General features: G+C 44.7%; 1 protein-coding gene and 1 long non-coding RNA gene across 4 annotated transcripts in view; both read left to right on the top strand.

Moving 5' to 3' along the window:
- The window catches only part of LOC308458825, a 470973-nt gene that overhangs the window by 243894 nt on the left and 200757 nt on the right, over nucleotides 1-26322 (top strand). The window lies entirely within an intron of this gene.
- Nucleotides 25775-26322, top strand: part of CTIF (cap binding complex dependent translation initiation factor) — a 201305-nt gene continuing 200757 nt past the window's right edge. For all 3 annotated transcript variants that reach the window (XM_080973494.1, XM_080973495.1, XM_080973496.1), the window contains exon 1: nucleotides 25775-26014. The gene's annotated coding sequence lies outside the window, so the exon portion shown is untranslated. The remainder of the gene's footprint in view (nucleotides 26015-26322) is intronic.

Here is a 26322-nt window from a genome sequence, read left to right on the forward strand (position 1 = left end):
TGTGGTTAGGAACTCTGGCAGAAGAGCAGGGCAGGGTGCAGGCAGGAACAGGCTAGGCTAGCAACAACGTTGCTCCCGCAACCTGGAACTGGGGCTGACTGGCTTTTATCTGCCCCAAGGCATAGGGCGGCCCCGGTCCACAGGTGACTTGCCTCTCCTGGCCTGGAGGCGAGCACTCCTCCTGCAGGAACTTAGTTCTCTCTGCCTCTCTGCCCTGAGCTTCTGCAGCTCAGGAGAGGCTGGAGGGTTACCAGACCCAGAGGCAACCTCCTCTTCCCCTGACGGGGCTGAGAATGGAGCACCTGAAGGCAATGGGTCCTCCATCACCTCAGGAGCCAGAGCAGACTCAGCTGGTGCCTGCACCTGAGGATCCAGCACAGGTGAGCACCCTTCAGGCTCAAGCCCCAGCCCCGGCTCAGCTGGTTCTGAAGGCGGGGACTCCTGTGCAGGCTGGGATTCCTCAGGTTCAGCCTCTGAGTCTGAATCCCAGGCCATCACATGGGGATTGAACCTGCAACCTTGGTGTTATCAGCACCATGCTCTAACCAACTGAGCTATCCACGATCTGTGCTTTAAATGTTCAGTGGATGTGCTTTGAATGTATAGTGTGGGTCTGCTAGGCTAGCATCCCGGATAGGTGCCCATCCAGCCTCTGTCTAAAGCTCTAATGAAGGAAAGTCTGCTGTTTTCCAGTTCTGTCTATTCCATTGCTGAATGTCTCAGGCCATCGGGGGTGCTCCCTACAGTTTAGTCTCAATCTGTTTTGGTCTCTTTCAGTTTAGTCTAAACTAGTGTTTTCCCAACCTTGGATCTTCGACTGTTTTCGGACTACAATTCCCATCACCCCTGACCGCTGGTCTTGCTAGCTAGGGATGATGGGAGTTGTAGTTGAAAACCAGCTGGAAAACCAAGGTTAGGAAACACTGGACTCTAAACTGTTTCCCATGCAATTTGGAGAGGTGCTGCCAATGCCAGATATCCCTGGAGTCTACCTAGCTATTGTCTCAGTCAATGGAAACAATATTGGATGAGGCGGACCAGTGGTTTGAGAAAGATCCATCCCCAAAGCAGTTTTGTGCCAGGAACGCCCCATGCAATCACTGACAAGACATTGCTGTCCTGTCTGGAGGGATTCCTAGGTCAAATATGTCTTCCTGACTCTGAATCATTTCCCACCCTTACCAAGCGAATCTCTGTTGCAAAGGGTAAATTTAGCAGAATTCCAATTTTGGGTGACCATATGCTTAAGTTAGAGAGCACAGCTGGCTGGTGAGGAACATCTGCCAAAGTGTTTCTAATGAGGGTGAAACAGCGGTAACCGGTTGTCATGGAATCATAGGATTCTGAGAGATCTTGAAGGGTCAGCGAGTTTACTCGGCTGCCATTGACAAGTACCAAGGAAATTATTTCCTCCTTATAGCAGTAGCCAAGCCTAATCAGTCAGTCAGATAATGAGACCGGAACGAATCGTGAATTGCATAAATAAGCGCATACGCAAAAACAGAAACAGATTGTTCAGTAATGTGTGTGAATGAGCCGCTACAGATTCGACAGCACAAATGCAACTCTCATGACGCCTCAAAGCATCCAGTGAACATTCAGCTGTGAGTTTTCAAGCACTGAACATTCATGTGAAGAAGTTAGGCATGTGTGAATTGGACCATTCTCTCCCCCCCCCCCCCGATTAATTCCTGGGTCGAATACAGTGGTACCTCTGGTTGCGAACGGGACCCATTCCAGAGGCCCGTTCGCAACCTGAAGCGCCGTATCTGTGCAGGTGTGTGGTGCGATTTGGCACTTGTGTGCATGCGCAAAGTGCAATTTAGCACTTCTGCGCATGCGCAAGCAGTGAAACCCAGAAATAACCCTTTCGGGTCGCCGCAGGACGCAACCTGAAAAGATGTAACCTGAAGCGTCCATAACATGAGGTATGACTGTACTTTATTGACAGCCAAACAGTTTCAGATCTTTAGACTTTGTCCCAAGACGATGATTTAGGCTGCAATCCTTTGCACGTTTTCCTGGGAGGAAGTTCTGCTAAGAAGTGTGTGGAGCATTGGGGGAGGAGGAGTACCTGTGGTGGGGAAAATGTGCTCCTTCTGAGGTAGTTTTTCCACCCTGCACTCAGAGCTCACCTGTGGCTCCTAGAAACTGTCAGCATGACAACACTGCAACACTGACAGCGGCCACACCACGGGAAAAGGCTTTGACTGGCTGAGTAAACCAGGTGAGAGCAGCTGATGGGTCTCAAACGCTTGATGAGTTAGGGACTTCACCTGCATGTGAAGACAGACTCTGGTGGATTGAGCAGACAAGACGAATAGTGAGTCCAATGGTCAAGAAAAAGGTTTCTGCATGTGCTATAGAGGAAAGTGAGGGGCAGATGGGACTCATAAACCTGGGAAAGGACCCTTTTTGGATTATCTGAGAAAATATTGTAGTCAAATAAAATCACAGGCAGGACTTGAGGAATGATAAAGGAGTGTAATGTAGGATATATGTTTTGGAGAAATATTACTTTTATGGCAGTAGATGAATGATCTGAACTGAAACATCATGGAATAAAGGGTGGGAAGCCAAAATTACAAGGGAATATTGTGCTGAAATTGAACTGAATTTGTTAAATTGTTTGAAAACTCATGAAATTTTATTAAAGCAAAAAAGGATATTGTCACAAAGTAGAATTTCATATCCAGCAACTACACATCTGAGCACCTGCTTTTTACCCTCTGCTCGCAACCTTTCCCCTCTTCGTTGGTCCTATTTCTAAGGGCTGCAGTATCCCGTTCTTCAGTAAGACTTCCATCCGGAAGGTTTCGCTTCTGGCCTAGAGGGTTAAAACACAAAAACACGGAACGCTGGATTTAAAAGCACATAAACTGAAGCGGAAATTCCTGACACCAAGGGATGGGACATTATGAACAACCCGAAAATGTGATGATGGTGCTTGCAATAAAACCCAAGGAACTAGGGATGTGGACAGTTTTCCACGGATCATTTGCCATCTGGGAATATTGCAAGCTGTTTTGCCCAGATGGCCCCACCCACTTTGCAGCCTCTGTCCCTCCCAGCAGAAGCTGTCCCATCAGGCTACACTGATATTCATGTGGGCAAAAAAAAAACCATTTCATGTGCTCCTGCTCTGCGCGTTCCCAGACTTGCATGCAAAATCAAACATATAAGAGACAGGACATTGTGGCTGCTTTGGGCTCTCCAGGTACATCACGTTGCAGGTAAATTTGACTCATGCATCAGACCTGCCAACTTTACCCCTTGGGGATAATATCACAATATCCGATCATATCATGATGTTACGTAGCATTGAGCACCCAAAGCATTTCCCATATATCACATTGTTGCCATCCTTTTAAGAGGAATTGTTGTTGTTGTTTAGTCATTTAGTCATGTCCGACTCTTCGTGACCCCATGGACCAGAGCATGCCAGGCACTCCTGTCTTCCACTACCTCCCGCAGTTTGGTCAAACTCATGCTGGTAGCTTTGAGAACACTGTCCCGCCATCTCGTCCTCTGTCGTCCCCTTCTCCTTGTGCCCTCAATCTTTCCCAACATCAGGGTCTTTTCCAGGGAGTCTTCTCTTCTCATGAGGTGGCCAAAGTATTGGAGCCTCAGCTTCACGATCTGTCCTTCCAGTGAGCACTCAGGGCTGATTTCCTTCAGAATGGATAGGTTTGATCTTCTTGCAGTCCATGGGACTCTCAAGAGTCTCCTCCAGCACCATAATTCAAAAGCATCAATTCTTTGGCGATCAGCCTTCTTTATGGTCCAGCTTTCATTTCTATACATCACTACTGGGAAAACCATAGCTTTAACTATACGGACCTTTGTTGGCAAAGTGATGTCTCTGCTTTTTAAGATGCTGCCTAGGTTTGTCATTGCTTTTCTCCCAAGAAGCAGGCGTTTTTTAATTTTGTGACTGCTGTCACCATCTGCAGTGCAAAAGATTCCATCTATGGTTTCTCCAAATTTTTTTACAAATCCCTTGGGAAGACAGGCAAACTAATACCAGTCTACTGGAAGAAGCAAAGATCACCAGTGTTGAAGCAATGATTCTTCAACATCAACTTCGTTGGACTGGTCATGTTGTGCAGATGCCTGATTATTGTCTTCCAAAGCAACTACTCTATTACAAACTTAAAAATGGAAAGTGTGGTGCTGGTGGTCAACAAAAAAGGTTTAAAGACTCCTTGAAGGCAAATCTTTAAAAATGTAGTATAATCACCAACAATTGGGAAGCACTGGCCTGCGAGCACTCCAATTGGAGAACAGCCTTCACCAAAGGTGTCGTGGACTTTGAAGACACTCAAACTCTGGAGGAAAGGGAGAAACACGCTAAGAGGAAGGTACGTTTGGCAAACCCTCACCTTGATCAACTCCCACCTGGAAACCTAGGCCCCCACTGTGGAAGGACGTGTGGATCCAGAATTGGCCTTCACAATCACACACCGTATAGACCATGTTCATGGAAGACAATCTTACTCAGCTACAAACGATCACCAGAGAGAGAGAGAAGAAGAGAGAAAAACCCTCTTAAGGGTGGACAGTATTATTATACCCATATTACAGATGAGGTTGCTGAGAGTGAAAGGGAGACTTGCTTGAGATGAGATCTGAACTGAAGGTTTTCCATTTTGTGGGTGTCTCTTAGCCACAATGCAATGTTCTCGAAGGAAGGAAGAAATATATGCTCATCTCTTCTGCCCTCAGGGCCCTCTGGGCAGCTTCACATGTAAGAACTACAAAACAGAAAACATATTGACAAGTGAAAGTATGAATTAAAAACTATCACAAATAAACTGAAAAGAGCAGACCACAACACAGTAAAAACAATACAAAACATAGCTTCTAAGGCCAGCAGCAGTGGAACTTTGAACATGAAAAATCTGTCAAAAGAAAAGCCTTTTCAGCTTAGAGTGAAAACAAGGCCAGAGAGGCGATCTGGTGGATCTCCTCAGGGGTGATATTTGAGAGTCTCTGGGGCCACCACTGACAAGGCTCTGTCTCTTAAGCAAAGGAAGAAGAAGCTCCGAAACCCTTAAAATGGAGCCTAGAGACAAATAGGCAGCCAGTTACTTTGATGCAAAATTGGAATTACATCGTCCAGTCAGTTGGAACCAGAAAACCATCTAGCAGCCATATTTTGAACCAATTCCCAAGTTGTTTTTAAAGGCAGATACATGTAAAAAGCACTGAAGCAGCCCAGGCTGCTTTGTCTCCTCAAACATTTATCCTAAAGGCTGCTTTGCCTCATTAAGCAACACAGTTTGCATTGATCCCTGCCTGTTCCTAGTGGAATCCTCTCCTAAATTGTATCCATTCCTTCATTCGTAATATTTATATCCTGCTTTATAGCCTCAAGGGGCTCTCAAAGTGGTCTCCCAAAGATGCTCAAACCTAGTGCTTCAACAGGAATGACATAGGGTGTCCATAAGGAACCCGGATTAATCAGGCAGGATTTGCTACCCTCATCCTTGTGGGTCCCAGGGATTGATCCAGGCAGTCGCTCCCTCTGAGACACAGGAACATAGGAAGCTGCCTTCTACTGATCTGGACTAATGTCCTTATTAGCCTTACCTGGAGATGCCAGCGACTGAACATGCAAAAGGAGATTTCTACCACTGAGCTATGGCCCTTTGGCGGGAAACTCCCTTATTCCAGTGCCGTTTCCCACTGCTATCCCAGATTGTTGATATCCCGTAAATTTCCCAGATTTCAAAGGAAGGAGCTCATTTCCCTCCCTGCCGGCCAGGGAGGCTCCTCAACTGTGTTGCTTGGCTGCGTTGCTCACCAATAAGGAGTCTGAGAATGACTGGGGGGTGGAGCTTGCATGCCTTGAGCCAATCAAATCGGCCACGTTGCCTGGGGACTCGCCTTTGCTCAGCGCTTCCCAGCGGAGAGGTGACGGTGGTTTTCCTTGCTGCATCCCCTTTGCCGGGTTGCTGCGCTGTGGGAACCACCGCTTGAGGCTTCGTTTGGCTGCTGGCTGGGCTTTCTGCCTTTGGGTCTTTGGCTCGGAGGGGCTCTACTCTGTGTGTGTGTGTGAGAGAGAGAGAGAGAGAGAGAGAGAGAATGAATGAATGTGTATGTGTCACTTAAGCTGATAGTAGGAATGCTGTAGCTTCACACACTTACCTTCACACAATGTGTAATTAACTTGGGGGTTTGTTTGCAGGATGTGGTGAGGTCAGTACTTTAGATTTACAAGGGGATCTGAGAGATGAATGGGAGATACGGTTTGTCATTATTAATGGACAGCTAAATAGAAACATAACCCCAAAAGTTAGGAACAAGATTCAAATCCTGACTGGGTAACTTTGCTCACTAGTAACATTGAACCATGAGGACGAGATGTTTGGACATTGTTCTCAAAGCTACCAGCATGAGTTTGACCAAACTGTGGGAGGCAGTGGAAGACAGGAGTGCTTGGGACAGGTGAGGCTGATGATCTCTTATTTTGGCTGATGATCCCTTATTTTCAAGGCTGCTGATCTCCTTATGGAGAGCCAGTGTGGTGTAGTGGTTAAGAGCAGTAGTCTCATAATCTGGGGAACTGGGTTCGCGTCTCCGCTCCTCCACATGCAGCTGCTGGGTGACCTTGGCCAGTCACACTTCTCTGAAGTCTCTCAGCCCCACTCACCTCACAGAGTGTTTGTTGTGGGGGAGGAAGGGAAAGGAGAATGTTAGCCACTTTGAGACTCCTTAAAGGGAGTGAAAGGTGGGATATCAAATCCAAACTCTTCTTCTTCTTCTTCTTCTTCTTCTTCTTCTTCTTCTTTTCAAATCTGAAAGTTGACAGCTATGACCCCATTTTGATAAGACTCTCATCTGAAAAGAAGAGGAGGAGGGGGTCCCTCTGCCTCACCCTGCCCCTCTAGACCTCCTCCAGGCAGACCCCATTCCGCACTTTGCCATAGCAGGTTCGGACCAGAGGGCAGGAGTGAGAATTGTGCCACCTGAAGACTCTCCACCCTCTTCCTCTTTCCTCCTTTCAGCATACAACTTGGTTGGATCCTAACTGTTACTGGCTGCCTTTAGCTGAGCCTAGAGAGAGGTGTGCCAGAGATCTGGAAAGTTGACAGGCCAACAGAGTGACATAGAATGGCCTAGGATCGGTGGGCTGGGGGGAAATCCACAGAGGAACAAGGAGGAGAGAAGCTCAATAGCCTTCAGAGGATTTCAGAAAGGCCATGTCAAGGACACTTCCCAGCCAAAGGAATTCACACTGCAGAGAGTTAACTATTGTCAAAGATAACATTTACAAGTCGCTTCTTCAGCTCTGGGTGCCCAAACAAATCAGTCTAGCATCTAGTTTCTTCCAAATCCCAGTTACACTACAGTGGTACCTTGGTACTCAAACTTAATCCGTTCTGGAAGTCCGTTCCAAAACCAAAGCGTTCCAAAACCAAGGTGCACTTTCCCATAGAAAGCAATGCAAAACGGATTAATCCGTTCCAGACTTTTAAAAACAACCCCTAAAACAGCAAGTTAACATGAATTTTACTATCTAATGAGACCATTGATCCATAAAATGAAAGCAACAATCAATGTACTGTACCATAAAATAAATAAGACAGTATTGTAGATTATTTATTTATTTTTTTAAAAATCCCTTAGCTGCACTGATGATAGTCATTGTTTGGATGGGGGGCTTTTATCCATTTCCACAGTCACACAGTCAATCAATCAGTAGCTGGGCTGGGTCCAACACAGTCACAAAAACAAATTAACCAAAAAAGCTTCAAAAACAAAAATGCAAAATAAATAGCAAAAACAAAAGTGCCAAACTTAATCCGTTCCAGAAGCCCACTTGACTTCCAAAATGTTCGAAAACCAAGATGCAGCTTCTGATTGGGGCAGGTGCCCCGGAAACAATAGCCAACAGCCGCATCGGGTGTTCGGCTTCCAAAAAATGTTCGAAAACCAGAACACTTACTTCCGGGTTTTTGGCATTTGGGAACCAAGGCGTTTGAGAACTAAGGTACCATTGTATTACCAATAGTTGAATGGCAGTGGTGGAGAAGTCCTCTTTGAAAAATAACTGTATTGTGGATTTTTTTAACATTTAAGCAAAGCATAACAAAGACAGCAATGAACACAAGTCTATACCCTACACTGAGAGGTGGATCAGTATGACAAAAAATGCAACAGATACACATTATTGGACTTGAGAGAGGTTCACATTTAATCCAGAACCATTATCCCAAAGATCACCGTGAGTATATGGTGGTGTAAAATTGTTTTCTTTTTTAGTGGCATATTCAATGAAGTGATACACTTCTACACATTTTTCTTATTTGGTTCCTTTCCCCATCTCTTTAAGGCTACGGGTTAAGTTTTCCATCTGTGCATGTCTCCATATGTCTTGCTGCCATCGTTCTAATAAGTTCACATACAAGGTTATTATTTTTATTAATTTTTTGCAATTGTCAACTTTGCTGCTGCTAATAGCACAGTAAATAGATCTTCAGACGTCACTCTGCCTACTGAATCATCATAATCATCATAAATGTCCAATAAGGCCATCTGTGGAAGAGGGTGGAATGTTTATCTTGTGATTTTTACCCATTTTAAGAAAGGATGTATTTAGTGGTACAAGAGCTCATCATGACAACCCCATAGCTATACATCTGAGGAGAGACCGATGCTGGTTTAAATTTGGAAATAATTGGAATTATTCTGATATTAATTGGAATCTGTATAATTGGTGAAACTCTGGTAATACAGTATTGGGTAAACATTGGAAAATTAATAAATAATAATAATATTAAAAACAAAACAAGGCCCAGGCATGGAAGAATGTGATCTCTGCATTCAGTTTTTTGTGATAAAAGAATTCTTTCTACATATGAAGTGTTTGTTGGTGTGTGTGCGTGCACAAACAGGCGATTAAAAATTGTGTGCAGGCCTTTTTTCCAGCTGGAACTACGGCATTTTTAGGGGGAACTCACAGGAACTCAGTTCCGCCACCTCTCAAGTGGGTACCATTGCTATTCTAAGAGAACAAGGGTTTGTGGTGAGTTCTGGCATCTCCTTTTCTAGAGTAGTAGCACAGGTGAGGAGGAGGAGGGCCTTTTCAGTGGTGGTGCCTCTCTGTATGGAATTCCTTGTCTACAGGGATGTATGCGATAGGATAGCCGCTTTGGTTAGGAGGGAGGTTCAGCATCTTCCTATTTAAAAAGGTATTTGGTGGACATGTCATATGCTTCCTGTGGATCCTGTAGTTTCCTTTTCCTCTGCTGTTTTTCTCCCGCATTTTATTTTGCATTTTACAGGTAATTAAGGCACCCGGAAACAATGCCAATAGCTTGTTGGTCCACTGGGGGAAACAGCAGCAGCAGCAACAACAACAACAAGACCAGCTAAAATATGTTGCAAAGTCATTAATACCCAAACCGGACTCAGATCTTTTACAAGTTAAAAATTATAGGCTGATTTCATTATTAAACAATGGTTACAAAATATTTGCTAGTATCCTTGCAAATAGGTTGAAGAATATTCTAAATGAAGTAATTCATGAAGACCAAGTGGGTTTTCTTCCAGGCGGACAGATGAAGGACAATATAAGAAATGTCATAAATATTATTGAATATCTGACAGCCAGGAATGAAAAGCAAGCAGCACTGATTTTTGTGGATGCAGAAAAGGCTTTTGATAACATATCTTGGGAATTTATGATTAAAAATTTGGAGTTAATGGACTTAGGACAATGGTTTATAAGAAGTATAAAAGCGATATATTCTGATCAAAAGGCAAAACTTATAGTGAATAATGTTTTAACTGAAAATATTGAAATTACCAAAGGTACAAGACAAGGGTGTCCATTGTCACCACTACTACTCATATCGGTACTCGAAGTCCTCCTGATGACAATAAGGAAAACAAGAAGTTAAAGGAATTGCAGCCGGAAGAAAGGAACATAAAGTTAAAGCCGTTGCTGATGACTGGATACTAACAATAGAAGAACCGTTAGTCAGTACTAAGAAAACATTAGAGGAAATTGAAAAATTTGGACAAGTAAATTAAAACCATACGAAGAGGTGAAAGGATTTGTTAATGATTGGCTGCATTACTACCAAATTAATGAGATGCTTAAGGGTGATCTGAAGAAAAATGGATTTGGAAATATCAAATCGAAATTTGAAATTGAAATATTGAATAATAAGTATAAAATATTGTCAAAAATGTATAAAATATTGTTGGAATGGCATTTGAAGGATGAAGAGGTAAAGTCGGTAATGATTCATTGGGCTAAAGATTTTGGTTATAATATACAGTTAGAAGATTGGGAAAAATTATGGAAAGAAGGAATAACATTTACAGCATGTAATGCTTTAAGAGAAAATGTGATGAAAATGATGTATAGATTGTATGTTACACAGGTGAAACTAGCCAAACTTTATAAGGTAAGTAACAAATGCTGGAAATGCAAAGAAAAAGAAGGTACCTTTTATCATATTTGCTGGGAATGCAAGAAAGTTAAAGGCTTCTGGGATATGAAATATAATGAGATTAAGAAAATGTTGAAATATACATATGTTAAAAAACCAGAAGCATTTCTACTGGGAATTGTAGGTACAGAAATTAATAGACAAGATATTAAGCTTTTCCTATATGCAACAACGGCAGCAAGAATTTTATTAGCACAGAAGTGGAAACAAGAGGAATTACTGACAAAGGAAGAATGGCAATTGAAGCTAATGGGAACTGGCCAAAATGACAGGAAGAATCCGAGAACAGCAGGACCAAAAGTTCATCAATGACTGGACCAAACTTGTAAATTATTTGAAAGACAATTATATTCAATCAAATAGGATTGCAAGCAGCTTTGTAAGGAAAGGTACAAAAACCACTGCAGATAAGAAGAAGAATGTATGATGTTTTCATGTTTTTTTATTTTAAAGCAATAGTTAAATAGTGAAAATGCAGAAATTTGAAATGATAGATAAAAAAATCATAAGGAAGGTTTGAAGGAAGTCAGGGCCCTAAAAAGCCAAAATGTGTAATATAAGAGGAGAGATTGCAATGGAAAGTATTATTGTAAAACTGATAAAAATGATATGGGGGGGGGGAATATGTTGCAAAGTACCTAGAAAGCTTTTCAGGTCCCCATAAACTTTTTCTTCGGTTGTGTTAAACAAGCAGGGGAGGGGGAGGATGTCACCGGGGGGGGGGGCGACAACAAAAACTCAAAGCCAGTGTGGTGTAGTGGTTAAGAGTGGTGGACTCATAATCGGGTGAACCGGGTTCGCTTCCCCGCTCCTCCACATGCAGCTGCTGGGTGACCTTGGGCTAGTCACACTTCTCTGAAGTATCTCAGCCCCACTCACCTCACAGAGTGTTTGCTGTGGGAGAGGAAGGGAAAGGAGATTGTGAGTCGCTTTGAGATTCCTTAAGGTAGTGATAAAGCGGGATATCAAATCCAAACTCTTCTTCAAATCCAAACTCTTCAAATGGTGCATTTTATAGGATGGACAGAAAGAGCCCCCCAGGAGAGGCTGCAAGGGGAGATGCAAAAGAAATAAATCTATGAGACGTATTAAACGGATCAGTGAACATTCCTCAGGCATTAGGAATGGGGAGTGAGGACAGCACAGGTAGGCAGGGCTGCCAAATGTCCCATAATACAGGACATCACGATCCTGTTATCTGGTTCTTGAACTCAAAGCCCAAGAACAGAGAGGGGATGAGATCAGTGGGAGCAGATCCAAGTCTCCCCATCACCCCAGAAAGCAGGACTAAATGGATCCAATTTACTGGATTTCTATCCCGCCCATTCTCCCGAAGGAGCTCAGGGCGGCAAACACATCAAATCGAAAACAAGAGCAAAATGTCTAAAAACAATTAAAAACAGGCGAACTGTAAAGGGTTTGCGTTTCAGCTGAACATTAAGGGAAACTACTGGGCAGTAAGAGTGACTCAACCATGGAATCAGCCGCCCAGAAGTGAGGTCACCATACTCTTTTTTTAGCCTCTGGGCTCATCTACATTCCAGAAAAGCTGTTGCGACTGTTGTTGTTGTTGTTGTTTAGTCGTTTAGTCATGTCCAACTCTTCGTGACCCCATGGACCAGAGCACACCAGGCACTCCTGTCTTCCACTGCCTTCTGCAATTTGGTCAAACTCATATTAGTAGCTTCGAGAACACTGTCCAACCATCTCGTCCTCTGTCGTCCCCTTCTCCTTTCCCAACATCAGGGTCTTTTCCAGGGAGTCTTGTCTTCTCATGAGGTGGCCAAAGTAGTGGAGCCTCAGCTTCAGGATCTGTCCTTCCAGTGAGCACTCAGGGCTGATTTCCTTCAGAATGGATAGGTTTGATCTTCTTGCAGTCCATGGGACTCTCAAGAGTCTCCTCCAGCACCATAATTCAAAAGCATCAATTCTTTGGCGATCAGCCTTCTTTATGGTCCAGCTCTCACTTCCATACATCACTACTGGTGTGACTGTACAACACCCCAACTATTTGCACACCACAACCTGCTCTGGTCGACTCTAGAAAAATGCTTTCCTCAGCAGCCCTGCCAGGTACGCTCAGCTGAAGAGATGTTGGCTGACCCAAGATCCCGCTGGCTCTCATTCTCGCAAAGGTGAGATGTTTTTAATCCTTTTTATTTCTGAATTTTAACTTGTCCTTACCCACCCTGGGACCTGCTGGTGAAGGGCAGGTAATAAATGGCATCATCATCGTCGTCACCAAAGTCAGGTCAGTTGCAAATGAAGACAGGTAAAAGAGATGGTCTATAAAAATATTTTGTGAGCAGATGTGGGTATTTCCCCCTTCTACTGACCTGAAAGGCTGGATTAAGGTAGAATGAAAGTGAGCCCATGGGAATAACAAGAACTCGCCGCAAACCAGCCCCTGAGAGCAATGAGTACGGATTGCTAGCATTTTATAGCAGCCATAATATATTTGCCAAGTTCTTGCATCCCCTTGCGGCCGATTTCAGAACAACAGGGAGGCCTAGAGAATTCTAATAGAAGTTGCTAGACTGGAATACGAATGCATAACAGATTGGCATATATATATATATATATATATATATATATATATATATAATCTTGCACAACTTCTGGAAAACTAAACTGTGGCTTGCATTTATACCCATGGAGTCCTTCTTAAGAGAGGCCGGCTGTTGGCAAAAATGGCAGCCCTGGCAATGCCCCTGTGACTCTGGGCAAATAGATAAAACAGAGCATGTGCTTCTCTGGTGCCTATACTATAGAGACATTTGTATTAGCCTCATCTCCCATAAGTACCCAGTACTCCATAAGCACAGAACAATTCTACACCTCCCTGCTGCTTTCAGATGCCAAGCCTGCTACAGCATACAATGATGCCAGATTCTGCACAGCAGTGCTCAAAATTCGTCGGATGATGACCTGTGCCACAAACTAGATTTAATGAACATTCACATCAGAGTGCTCTCTAAATTGGTAGTTAGTAGTCTTTTATACGGGTGACACAGGTGGTGCTGTGGGTTAAACCACAGGGCCTAGGGCTTGCCGATCAGAAGGTTGGCGGTTCGAATCTCTGCCACGGGGTGAGCTCCCATTGCTCTGTCCCAGCTCCTGCCAACCTAGCAGTTCGAAAGCACAAAGTGCAAGTAGATAAATAGGTACCACTCCAGCGGGAAGGTAAACAGCGTTTCCATGCGCTGCTCTGGTTCACCATGCTGGCCACATGCTGGTTAGTCATGCTGGCCACATGACCCAGAAGCTGTACGCCGGCTCCCTCAGCCAGTAAAGCAAAATGAGTGCCACAACCCCAGAGTCGTCCGCGACTGGACCTAACGGTCAGGGGTACCTTTACCTTTAATAGATGGGAAAGTATGGTATTTGCCCTGTCATGTTGAAAAACTGTGGAGAATGTTCGAACCTTGAGAGATTTTCTGTGTGAGGGGGAGGGTACACTATTTCTTATTACTTTTTTCTTTTGAAATTTTGTACCCCTAAGAATTTTGTGCCCAGGGCAACTGCCCCTGTGGCAGTGCCTATGCTACACCTATGCTACCCTCATAGGATGTAAAGGCTCTGCAACCTCTCCATCCAGGTGCTGGTTGTATATATGTGTAGATAGAACCATGTATAATAAAGACACCACGGTCTCTGTTGTGCCTCATTGTCTCAAAAGGGAACACAAACCCTGGTAAGCACACCTGGAACCACACACTGCTTGTGGAGATTGGGGTGGCATGTGACAGTAATAACACTTTGAACTTGGCCAGGTAGCAGATGGCAACCAGTTCCAATCTCAAAACGCAGCTCACGTGTTCTATGCTGGCAAAGCCACACTCCTGTCAGCAACCGTGCTGCAGCATTCTGCACTAACCGTAGCCTCTGGATCAAGCACAAGGGACACCCCACTTAGAGCGCATTGCAGTAATCCAGCCTTGAAGTAACCGACACATGAACTGCTATGGCCAGACTTCCCTGGTCCAAGAACATCCCTGCCTATCTTTTTCTGCTGAAATGAAGAAAATTTGTAACAGGTTTGGGTGTAACCAGGAATGGGTTTTTTTTGTGGGGGAAGACTGTGAGCTCTGTTCATTTTCAGTACTCGGAACAAATTTGTGGATGCAAAAGTCTTTTGTTTTCAGTGTATGTCTTTTGCACCAAGCTCTGGTTGGATTCTCATGTTCAGGATTTCAGCGGGTTACACCCCATTCTCCCTCCCAGTTTTGTTTTGATTTATTATATTTCTATGCCACTTTTCATTCACATTTTTTCTGTCTCCACAACCCGCCCCCGACTGACACACACAATAGTCAGTAGGTGCCAGGCATGCTTCTGCAATTAGGGGAATATCCAATATTGAAGGATCGGTCTAAATAGCAGCTTTTCCAGATTAGGGAAGGGTTCCTGAAACACAAATGTAGAAGAATTTTATTGCCTACTACAAAATGAAGGGGGGACCAATGCTGTAGAGCAGGGAGGCCGGTTAGCTGTGAACTTCCATTCCACAGGCTTACTTTTAAAATTATTGATGCAGATTTTATGTTCAGGCTACTCATTCTAAATATGAGGTCTTTACGTTGGGCTGGGTTTAACTATCCACTAGAGGGCAGTTAAGCATTGGCTTAACCAAAAGCATCTCGCTTCAAGCAACACCCAGGTCCACAGGGAAACTTGAACTATTGCCTAAGCCAGGTTGCTGTGATGGATGATATTAATAATTCTTAGCACTTACAGAGACATGTTTGAGTGTCCAGAGCATTGCACATACATTGTCTCAATCATCCGTGCAGCAATCTTGTGAGGAAGGTCGGTGTTACGATCCTCATGCGGAACTGTCGCCTGTCTTTATTGCCTTTCCACTGTGACATTATGCAGCCAAACACGCAGAGAATTTGCAAGCCACCCCATAGCTTTCCCTGGGAGTGAGTTATTTTGCACGCACACTTCGCCAGGGCTAAGTCCCATTGGCCACTGTGGATCTTACTGCTGAGTAAACATGTATAGGATTGGACTGCATATTGCCAAAAAAGCAAAAAACAAAAAAAGGGGCATTTTGACAGTGTTCATTGTGACTGATTTACTTTTATTATTTGTCACAATAACTATGGCAATGTTGCTAAGAATTATTTCGGGGGGGGGAGGCAGGGTTGGGTTGTATCCTTCAAGTTTCGTAGGAGCTCATCCTGCTTCTTGTGTGACGATTGAATATAACATTATTCAACTCCTCGAACGATTCCATCAACAGTGTCTCCAAAAATTTTTCGCATCACTTGGGAAGACAGGCAAACTAATGCCAGTGTACTGGAAGAAGCAAAGATCACCAGTGTTGAAGCAATGATTCTTCAACATCAACTTTGTTGGACTGGTTATGTTGTGTGGATGTCTGATTATCGTCTTCCAAAACAACTACTCTATTCCAAACTTAAAAATGGAAAGTGTGGTGCTGGTGGTGGTCAACAAAAGAGGTTTAAAGACTGTCTCAAGGCAAATCTTTAAAAATGTAGTAAAAAAATACACCAACAATTGGGAAACACTGGCCTGTGAGCGCTCCAGTTGGAGAACAGCCTTTACCAAAGGTGTCATGGACTTTGAAGACACTTGATGGCAAGGGAGAAACATGCTAAGCGGAAGACATGCTTGGCAAATCCACACTGTGATCAACTCCCGCCCGGAAACCAATGTCCCCACTATGGAAGGACGTGTGGATCCAGAATTGGCCTCCACAGTCACTTACGGACTCATTGTTAAAATTGTGTTTATGGAAGACAATCTTACTCGGCTACGAGGGATAGCCAAAGAAGAAGATTCTGCATCCATGCTGCCAAATGTCCAACTCTGAGGATTTCATCCCTCTAAAAGCCGTGGCACCAACAAACAAAAGATACTCTTTCACACACACACAGAGAGAGAGAGAGAGAAAGAGAGAGAGAGAGAGAGAGAGAGAGAGAGAGAGAGTCAGGAAAATGGATTGTAATGCCATACCCTACGCACAAAATTACAACGTGTGTTGTAGCAGTGCACACCATCCACACAAATTGCAACAGGCCCCTGCGTTTGGGGATATTATCGTGCAATAATCAACTAGATTTGCAATATTATTTGCAGTGGATACATCTCCAGCGTTGGCAAGTTTTTCATTTCATTTTGGTATTTTGCTGTAAATACCAGAACTATGAAATGCTACAGTTAAAGTAGGGGGGGGCAGCTCTTTTGGCTTTGTGCATCTTTATCTTTCTTCATTACATATTTGTATCTTGCCTTTCTTCACAGGACTTCAGGGTTGTGTAAGTTACACTCCCCACCCCCTTTAATATTTGTAACAGCCGTGAGAGGTAGGCAAGGCTAAGTTAATACATACACATAAAGCAGCAGTTCTTGCCAACGCATAACCCGTCTACATACTGTGTACCAGACCCAGGAAATCCTGTTGGCATCCCTGTATAATTTCGCGCACCCCCCCTTAATTATGGGTCTTTTAAGACAAGGGTCTTCCAGGTAAGTTCCATAGCGGACTCTTATAAACCACAGCACAGGTAAAACTAAGTTTTGAGTAAGGCACAGGAAACGCCACATCAGCACAGTGGCCGTGAATCTAACTGTTTGGAGGATATTCTTGGTAAGATCAAATCAAAATTATTAAAGGCTTGCTGAGCTTCACAGATCTCGGGTATCATTTCCTTCCCCTTCAGACAAAAAATAGTATGTGCAAGATACTTTATATTGTCGAACCTCTGTATAAACATTAATCAGTCCCAGCCAAATGGAACATATACCTAGATAATTCTGATCTATGCTCTACGGTGTGTGTGGGGGGGTGGGGTGGGTGGGTGTTTGTACTTGTACGTATGTGTGCATGTTTAAAGAAAGCTGTCTAGCTTTGAAATATTATATTAATAAATGCAATAAAACTGTAAACGGTGCACTGCACCCAGAAAGAGAACCTCCATTCATCTGATATGGAATGTGTTACGAATGATTTACTGAGCTTCAGCTGACATCTGAACAAAGGAGGATGAGAGCGGTAATATCTTTCAAATTATGAAGACACAGGACCTTATAAAGATGCCTCTGCTGTAGATTATGTCTAGACAAGTTATTGCTAAAAATTAAATGGGAGCCTCTCCAAATGATGGGATTCCACAATAGGGTTATAATAATCTGTATACTGTAGAACAGTGTTCCCTGTACTCCTGATAACTGTAGTTGCTCATTTCCCCCCTGAATTAAAATCCAGAGATATGCAGAAAAGGAAGAGCAAGAATTACACTATCTGCAAGGAACCCCTATCTGTGTTTCTGCATGAGTCCCTGTTCATTATGTTTATATCCAGCATCCTGGGTCTGGTGCTGGAGCCCATAGGTACAGTGGTACCTCTGGATGCGAACGGGATCCGTTCCGGAGCCCCATTCGCATCCTGAGTAGAACGTAACACGCATCTGTGCGTCTGCACGTGCTGCGTTTCCCCGCTTCCACGCATGCGCGTGACGTCATTTTGAGCGTCTGCACATGCGTGAGTGGGGAAACCCACAAGTAACGCGCTCCGTTACTTCTGGGTCGCCGCAGAGCGTAACATGAAAACACTCAACCAGAAGCATATTTAACCTAAGGTGTGACTGTAAGGTTAAATATGCTTCACCAGAAGCAGCTTAGTCATGCTGGCCACATGACCCAGAAGCTGTACGCCGGCTCCCTCGGCCAATAAAGCGAGATGAGTGCCACAACCCCAGAGTCGGTCACGACTGGACCTAATGGTCAGGGGTCCCGTTTGTTGTTGTTGTTTAGTCGTTTAGTCGTGTGCGACTCTTTGTGACCCCATGGACCAGAGCACGCCAAGCACTCCTGTCTTCCACTGCCTCCCACAGTTTGGTCAAAGTCATGCTGGTAGCTTTGAGAACACTATCCAACCAACTCGTCCTCTGCCATCCCCTTCTCCTTGTGCCCTCCATCTTTCCCAACATCAGGGTCTTTTCCAGGGAGTCTTCTCTGCTCATGAGGTGACCAAAGTATTGGAGCCTCAGCTTCAGGATCTGTCCTTCCAGTGAGCACGCAGGGCTGATTTCCTTCAGAATGGACCTTTACCTTTATGACTGTAAGGCATTTCAGGACCACGGATAGCTCAACGTGAGCAACCTGATCCCACAGAGGTTGAGAGCAGACTGGGGGCTTTTAAGGTCAAGCCACCTCTTCTAGGCTCCACCCCCTTGTGGAAGTTCAGATTCTTAAAGGGCCAGCCCTCAGGCCTGAAGACAGAGTGAAACTCCCTTCTTGATTTCATAGCCTTTGGTTGGCTGGAGGCCCTGTACTACTAGGGAAACAAGCAGTGGGGAGGCATTTGGTTCCTCAGGTTCAGGAGAAGGTGTGGCAGCACCCTTAGCAAACTACAGCTCTCGGGATTCCTGGTTGTGAGGGGAACCATGACTGTTTAAAGTGCTATGATACAGCTTTAAATGTATAATGCAGAGGGGATCCCATAAACTAATTATGTGTTGTGGTTTACGCCTGGGATGAGGTGCAGACTGCCCTGTGTTCAGTCAGACAACCATTCATATGTGAGTACAATAAATAGTGAAGAGTGAGAGTGTTTATTTTTACCATATTATTGTGTTTTATACAAACAAGATATAATGCAGCTTTGGACTTGCTTTAGCGTATGATGGCCAAATCCAATTTTAAGTTCATAAAATATGCACTCGTTTAAACAAATGATGTGGTTGCGAAGCCAGACACTTTAGGGAGCAGACAGTTTGCAGACATGCACTAAAGCTGCATTTTTCTGTTTCCAACATAAAAAGCACTTAAGCAGTAAATGCCATATTTAGCATTTTTCCCAGGGACCAATAAACTCCAGAGGCATGAACAAGCAGCAGCAGGATGGCTCTCGCAGTCTACAAAGAGTGTCTTAAATAATAAAATCTGGTTATCCTCATGTCAGGGCAATTAAACGAAAAACACTCTCCCTTTTTTTGCAGCTACCGTGGAGCTAAAATGTGTGGGGCTGCCACAAAACAGATTAAATAATTTGTCAAGTTCCGCAGGGGGAAGAGCTTCTCTACTTGGTGCGCTCAGAAACTCTGAATAGCTGATATTATGTGTTATCATTGTCTTGTATTGCAAGGCGGCGTCCTTCAAACTGCAATTTATAAGATGGTGTACACATTACTGTTTACTCCGGCGCCAATGTGCTCCCATTGCTGGAGTTTGAAGTCGAGTACCCCTGACATTAGCCACAATCCATATTTACTCTGTAGTTGCTTGAGAAATACTGTTGATTGATGAGCTTTCCGGCAAACCAGCTTCCATCTGATTTGAAAAAGTAAGCTGTGGTTCAGCTGGTGTGGGTCTATTTGAGACAGCCGTTGGGCATGTGCAGACGATAGCTTCTTTGAATAAGTGCAGGGGGCAAGAATGCCACCTTGCTCCATGCGATGTGCTGACATCATGCACACATCATGCGCTGTGTTGAGGTGTGGCGCACATGCCAGAGTGTGCATGCCATGCGGGCTATGTGATTAAGGTGAGCATGTCATACAGAGCGCATGGGCAGCCGCTAGGAATTTTCCCTTCTTGAAAATTTTGGGGGGTCCTCCTCCCCCAGCCTCCCCTAGATGGCGCCTAGGCAGGGGGGCAGGAGTGTGAAAGCAAATCAGGTAACATGTATCAGGTGAAGATATCCTTGTCCCCTCTGCTGTTTACACCTATATATAAATGTGAACTGAAACACAGTGGCAGGAAGGGAGGGGGACAACCTTGCTGTGTTTGAAGTCACTAATATGCACATATAGTAGCCTACATGTACGCAGATGGCGCTGCGGATTCACCTCCTCCAGAAGCCTGATTGGCTGCTCCTGCAGGCCAATCAGGTCGCTGATTCACTTCCACTTGGAGCTGGATTGGGTGGCTCCTGCGGACCAATCAGACTGCTGCATTCTGGATCCGATTGCTCAGTACATAACAGCCGCCTAGTCCCACAATAAAAAAAATGGGAAGATGATGTCTGGGAATGTGGTGTGCCAGATTTTGGCTTCCATGTGTTAGAGGGTATGAGACAGTCTCTGCCCCATCCAGCTCTGGCACAAGTATAATTGCACCCCTTTTGCATCTAAAGGAAATTTGATCTCGCCTTGAGACTAAGCTGGCTCCAGAGAAATCAGAGCGAGGTGGGAGACAAGACAAAATCTACTGCCATTTGTTATCGCAGCATTTCAAACATGTAACTTGGAACTAGGCAGGGCGGCATCGATTTTCATTAAAGACCAGCCCATCAAGGGATGACTCAGGCTGTAGAAAGGGTACCATTTATTAGGCTACAGGCTGTCTGTGTTCTCCAGATTTGCACTGACTTGTAGCTTCCGTCGCTCAGCATCGCTACCCCGACACAATTTTTTATTAATGTTCTTGTCAGAGCCAAGGTGAAGCTCTTGCAAGGAAATAGACAGGGATCTGTTAGCAGTCTCCATCTCTGGACACCTTTAGTGAATGACAGATGACATTGTAAGTGCTTCCATAGCACAGTGGTTCTCATTTTTTTTCCCCCCTCTGGGCCACACTTTTGGGATGAAAACTAGCTTGCTCCACACCACACCAATTTCTTAATTGATAAGAGATACACTGGAAAACAAAAGGAAACAGCTCCTAGCAGTTTCCACTAACTTTCAAAACAAAATACTTGACTTTCGGTTAGCTGCGAGTCCCCTACCTGTGTTTTCCAGTATAACCACTTTGCAGCTCCAAAAACATCTCCACTACCTGTGCATTGTGCTATGTTAGCAAGCAACATTAACAATACCTGCTTAACCCAAGTTCCTTGTCTCTTAAGCCCCTTTGCTTTTCTCAAGATAAGAATAAAACAGGGGAGTTGCAGGTGAACAAACATCTGGCCATGTTGGCAGATTACAAAATGGTAACAGTTCATAGGTAAAAGGTTAACTCTGTCAAGCTTAGTTTGTGGAGCTGTCCCTTGAAGACAACTTAAAAACGTCAATAGGTCCCAGAAGTCGTCAGGTTACTAGCCAGAGTTCCACTTAGAACTCACATAGCCTGAGTTTTAATAAAGTTGCATTTGCCATAGACAATGTGCTTCCATGTCACTCAGAACTGCTCATGGAATAGGGCAGGCTTCCTCAACCTCGGCCCTCCAGATGTTTTGAGACTACAATTCCCATACTCCCTGACCACTGGTCCTGCTAGCTAGGGATCATGGGAGTTGTAGGCCAAAAACATCTGGAGGGCTGAGTTTGAGGAAGCCTGGAATAGGGACTGAGCACACAGGAACGTTTGTGCGTTTGTGCTTAATGGTAGAGCTGGGTAATCTCTGTGTTTTGCAGGTCTTAGTTGAAATAAAAATGGCAAATATCAATAGGGAACTGTTTTTTCTCTACTTGCAACCCTAATTATACAGAATCATAACAGCAATTGCCTACAGAGAGCTAAGCGCAAACATTGTTTGTTTAGAATGTGAACAATGCAATTAATAGTCCCTCTGAGTCTAAGAAGGGGGGAAAATGAGACAACGCGGACGACTCTGGGGTTGCGGCGCTCATCTCACTTTACTGGCCAAGGGAGCCGGCGTACAGCTTCTGGGTCATGTGGCCAGCATGACTAAGCCGCTTCTGGCGAACCAGAGCAGCGCATAGAAATGCTGTTTACCTTCCCGCTGGAGCGCTACCTATTTATCTACTTGCACTTTGATGTGCTTTTGAACTGCTAGGTTGGTAGGAGCAGGGACCGAGCAACAGGAGCTCACCCCGTCGCGGGGATTCGAACCACCGACCTTCTGATCGGCAAGTCCTAGGCTCTGTGGTTTATCCCACATTGCCACCCGCGTCCCTTAAATAATGTATATACAGCTAGACATTTTGGGGAAAGATTCATTCATTGCTACTATGAGCTGAATAAAAAGCATGAAATTCACACTCGACTCCAAGTATATTTCAGTGGCCATTTCAGCTGCTGTGTTCTTGAGCAATTTCACAGCATGGTTTTCTCCCCTAAAAAGTGGGGGGGGGGGGCACAGTGCCTCCAAACACAGAGATCACAGCTCCAAGAAAAGTGCTTTTTTTTCCAGGGAGGGGGGAATTGCCACATGAAATTGCACGAGATCATCGCAGCCATAACAGGATACTTGCGGGTTATGCAGTCTCTACAGCTTGCTCAAATGTGGAACTTACAGTGGCAAAAAGATGGCGTTATATCAAACTCTGTTATAAAGGTTTGATTTTCCTCTGCCTGGCTCGATGGATTGGCTGGCACCAGTTTAGAATAGGGGTAACTTGTTGTGGCTTCCTATACCTAGGATTGCCCTGCGATCAGCTTTCACGCAGCTGTAGGGCCCTGTTAAAAAGCTGGCAACCCCATGGTGAGCGAATTAACTGTTTTGTGTGGGTGGGTCTGGAGTGCTAGAATTTGGGCAAAAGGTCTGAAAGGGAAAAACCCAGAACAAAAGGGCATTTCCCCCAAGTACTGATACCCACCAGAGGTGTGAGGTTGCTATGGCAACATGCCGACAAAATGCTGTGTATGAGGAGGCCTGAAATAAAGAACAGCAGGATCCAACAGTTTCAGGAGTTTCTTTCTTTTTTAATTTAAAGACCAGCAAAGTCACTCCGAATCAAATTTGTTACATTTCCAGTACCCTTGGGTCTCCAGCTGTTGTTGGACTACAACTCCCATCATCTCTAGCTAGCAGGATCAGTGGTCAGGAACAATGGGAGTTGTAGTCCAACAACGGCTGGGTACCAAAGTTTGAGAAATACTGTGTTGGGCTGCAGTCTTGAACCCACTCATTTGGGAATAAGCTCTGTTGAATTCAATGGGACTTATTTCTGAGTAGATGTGTTATGTACTAAGCTTGGATCCTAGAATAGGCAGGTAGGATCATAGAAGGCAACAACCTGATTGGCCAGCTGGAGCAGCCCAATCAGGCCCCAGGAGGAAGTTAATCAGCCTGTTAGGTTGGTAGGATCCTAGAATGCAACAACCGATTGGCCTGCAGGAGCAGGAGGGAAGCAGAGTCAGCCAATCACAGGGGACCCATTGTGTAAATAATGTATATAAAGACTGAGGTTTTGGGGGGAAATTCATTCACTGTTTACAAATGCCAGCATCTTTTCTGTGCTTTGATAAATACTTCCAGTTTCTTTCATCTTTGAGCTGACTCCGGTCTCTTTCTGATCGCCCTGGAGGAAGCTCAGTGGAGTGAAATATCGAACCTATTTCCAGTATATAGTTTAGGACAAATCTCTTTACCTCGGTCAGCCTCTGGCTATTTTGGACTACAACCCCCATCAGCCTCAGCCAGGCTGAGCTGGCTGAGGCTGATGGGAGTTGTAGTCCAAAACATCCTAATGGCCTTAGATTGAGAGAGGCTGGTCTAGGCCTTTGGATGACTGGATGTTTTCTCTTCCCCTGTTTGCTGCTGTTTTGTTGCTTTGTCATGCTTTGCTTTTTGTGGTTTTCGTTTATTATAGGAATGTAAATTGTACTTACCTTATTTGTGGTATTTTTGCAACTTGCTGCGGGACCGACCATGATTAGGGGGAAAGTGGGGTGGGGTATGGGAAAGAGATGTAAGAATAACAAACAAAAGTATTACCAGCCGTGAAAATGGAATAATGCCTTCAGGCTGCACTCCTGTACGTTTTTTACTGAGAAGTAAGCCTCACTGAGGGGACACGGCTGGCGCTGTGGGTTAAACCACAGAGCCTAGGACTTGCCGATCAAAAGATCAGTGGTTCGAATCCCCGCAATGGGGTTCCTCGGTCCCTGCTCCTGCCAACCTAGCAGTTCGAAAGCACGTCAAAGTGCAAGTAGATAAATAGGTACCACTCTGGCGGGAAGATAAACAGCTTTTCCGTGCGCTGCTCTGGTTCGCCAGAAGCGGCTTAGTCATGCTGGCCACAGGACCCGGAAGCTGTACGCCGGCTCCCTCGGCCAATAAAGCGAGATGAGCGCCGCAACCCGAGTCGGTCACAATTGGACCTAATGGTCAGGGGTCCCTTTACCTTTAAGCCTCATTGAACCCAGTGGGACCGACTTCTGAGTGCATTGGGTTAAACTGTTTGATGTAGCATATTAGTCTTGGTCCCACAACAGGCCAGGCCAACAAGAAGCAAACGGAGACAGGGCTCCTGCACCTTTAATAGCTGCATAGATGGAGAAATTTCAGCAGGTATCTCCTACACAACTATAACAGGGGGCACATCGTTGTCCTCTTTTCTTTTGCATCTGGTCCTTTACGAACGAATCGGCAGTTCCACAGCCTATGCCGGTCTGCTGCCTCGTCTGCAAAATTACTTCAGAAAAACTAAATGTGTTCTCATTTCTGGCCTGCCTTCTGAGGGTGGTGCTCTGAGTGATCATTCTAGATGCACCTCTGTTGGCAAAGAAACTCCCCTCCCTGCTGCAATCACAAGAATCCATGTGGCCATAAAATATTATATGTGTGTGTGTGTGTGTGTGTGTATATATATATATATATATATATATATATATAACACGTATCATTTCCAACAATAATTTAACATATTTTCATATCTTATACAGTGTTTTAGACTTCCATCAACCGCATCTTGCAATACTACTAGCGTAATCTGTTTATTACAATTGCTTTTCAAATAATCCAAATATTTACTCCAGTCCTCCAAGAATCTCTGGTCCCGCAGGTTTTGAATCCTTCCTGTCATCTTATCTTATGTAATTCTGCATTCTCCATTAATTTCACGTATAAGCTAAAGTTATAGCTTAGGGTGCCACTCTCTTGGGGGCCCCAAAAAAATTTAAGGGGGAAAAAATGGATGTACATTTCCAGAATATAAGATAAAAAACAAATAAAATAAAACCTACATACAGCAACAGTGTTTTGTGTTGTGTAGGCTCCTATGGTGTAAGTATTGGGCCCCGCCTGCTAGCCTGCTCCCTAAAATATCACCGGTTTGCTCATTTCTATACATAGGGTGGCTACATTCTGCATATTTTGTTATGTGCAAATGCCTTTAGATACCTATAAGGTCCACAAATTACCATCTAGCATATATTCAACACAAAAAACACAGCGACAATTTGTTGTTGACAAAGGACAGCTGGACATATAAAGGGCCCCATTTAAATCCAGCCCTGCGCAATCTCAGCGCCTGGAGGGGAAAAAGACTCTCCCAGGTGCGTCCGATCGCGCGCGTCCAAAATACAATCCCTCCATCTCTCTCTCTCCTCCCCTCGAAGAGGAACTACATTTCCCAGGAAGCTTAGCGCGTCCCTTTCTTTTTTAAAGTCTATGCACGTGGCTCGTTGGGAGGAGTTGGGAACGTCACATTCCTGCATTCTCTCAGCCTGTGTCACAGGAGCCCGGTTTCTGTGTCGTTGGACAGCCTGGAAAAATAAGAGCGAAAATAAGCCCTCCTCCTGCCTCCACCTTCCCAAGCTCTCCCCAGTCGGGACTCATGCACCTCCAAGAAGGAATCTGACCCCCCTTCCCCTTTCCTTCCTCCCTCGGAATCCACCCAGAGGCTCCCTCTTCCTCCTCTCCAGCCCAGCCTTGGCTCTCCAGAAAGGTAATCATCATCATCCGGCGCTGTTGTGGGTTTGGGCTGCTATGGGGTTATCTGTAGGGCTGTGTGAATGCGCGCGAGGGTCCTTTTGTGGGCATCCGTGCTGCGCCTCGATTGCCAGCAAATGACTGGTGGTGATCTATATCCATGCGTACGCGCCCGACACACCACTATTCCTCCCCAGCCTGGAGGCGTTGCAATAAAAGGGAGAGAAGGGAATCCTCCTTTTTACGCATTGGATCCAACCGCGTTTTTACGCATAGGATCGCGCGCAGGTGATGGTGGTGGAGCCCTTTCTCTCGGGGAAAAGC

The sequence above is a fragment of the Podarcis pityusensis genome (assembly GCF_964106645.2).
Source record: "Podarcis pityusensis genome assembly, chromosome: 11".
Lineage (NCBI taxonomy): Eukaryota > Metazoa > Chordata > Lepidosauria > Squamata > Lacertidae > Podarcis > Podarcis pityusensis.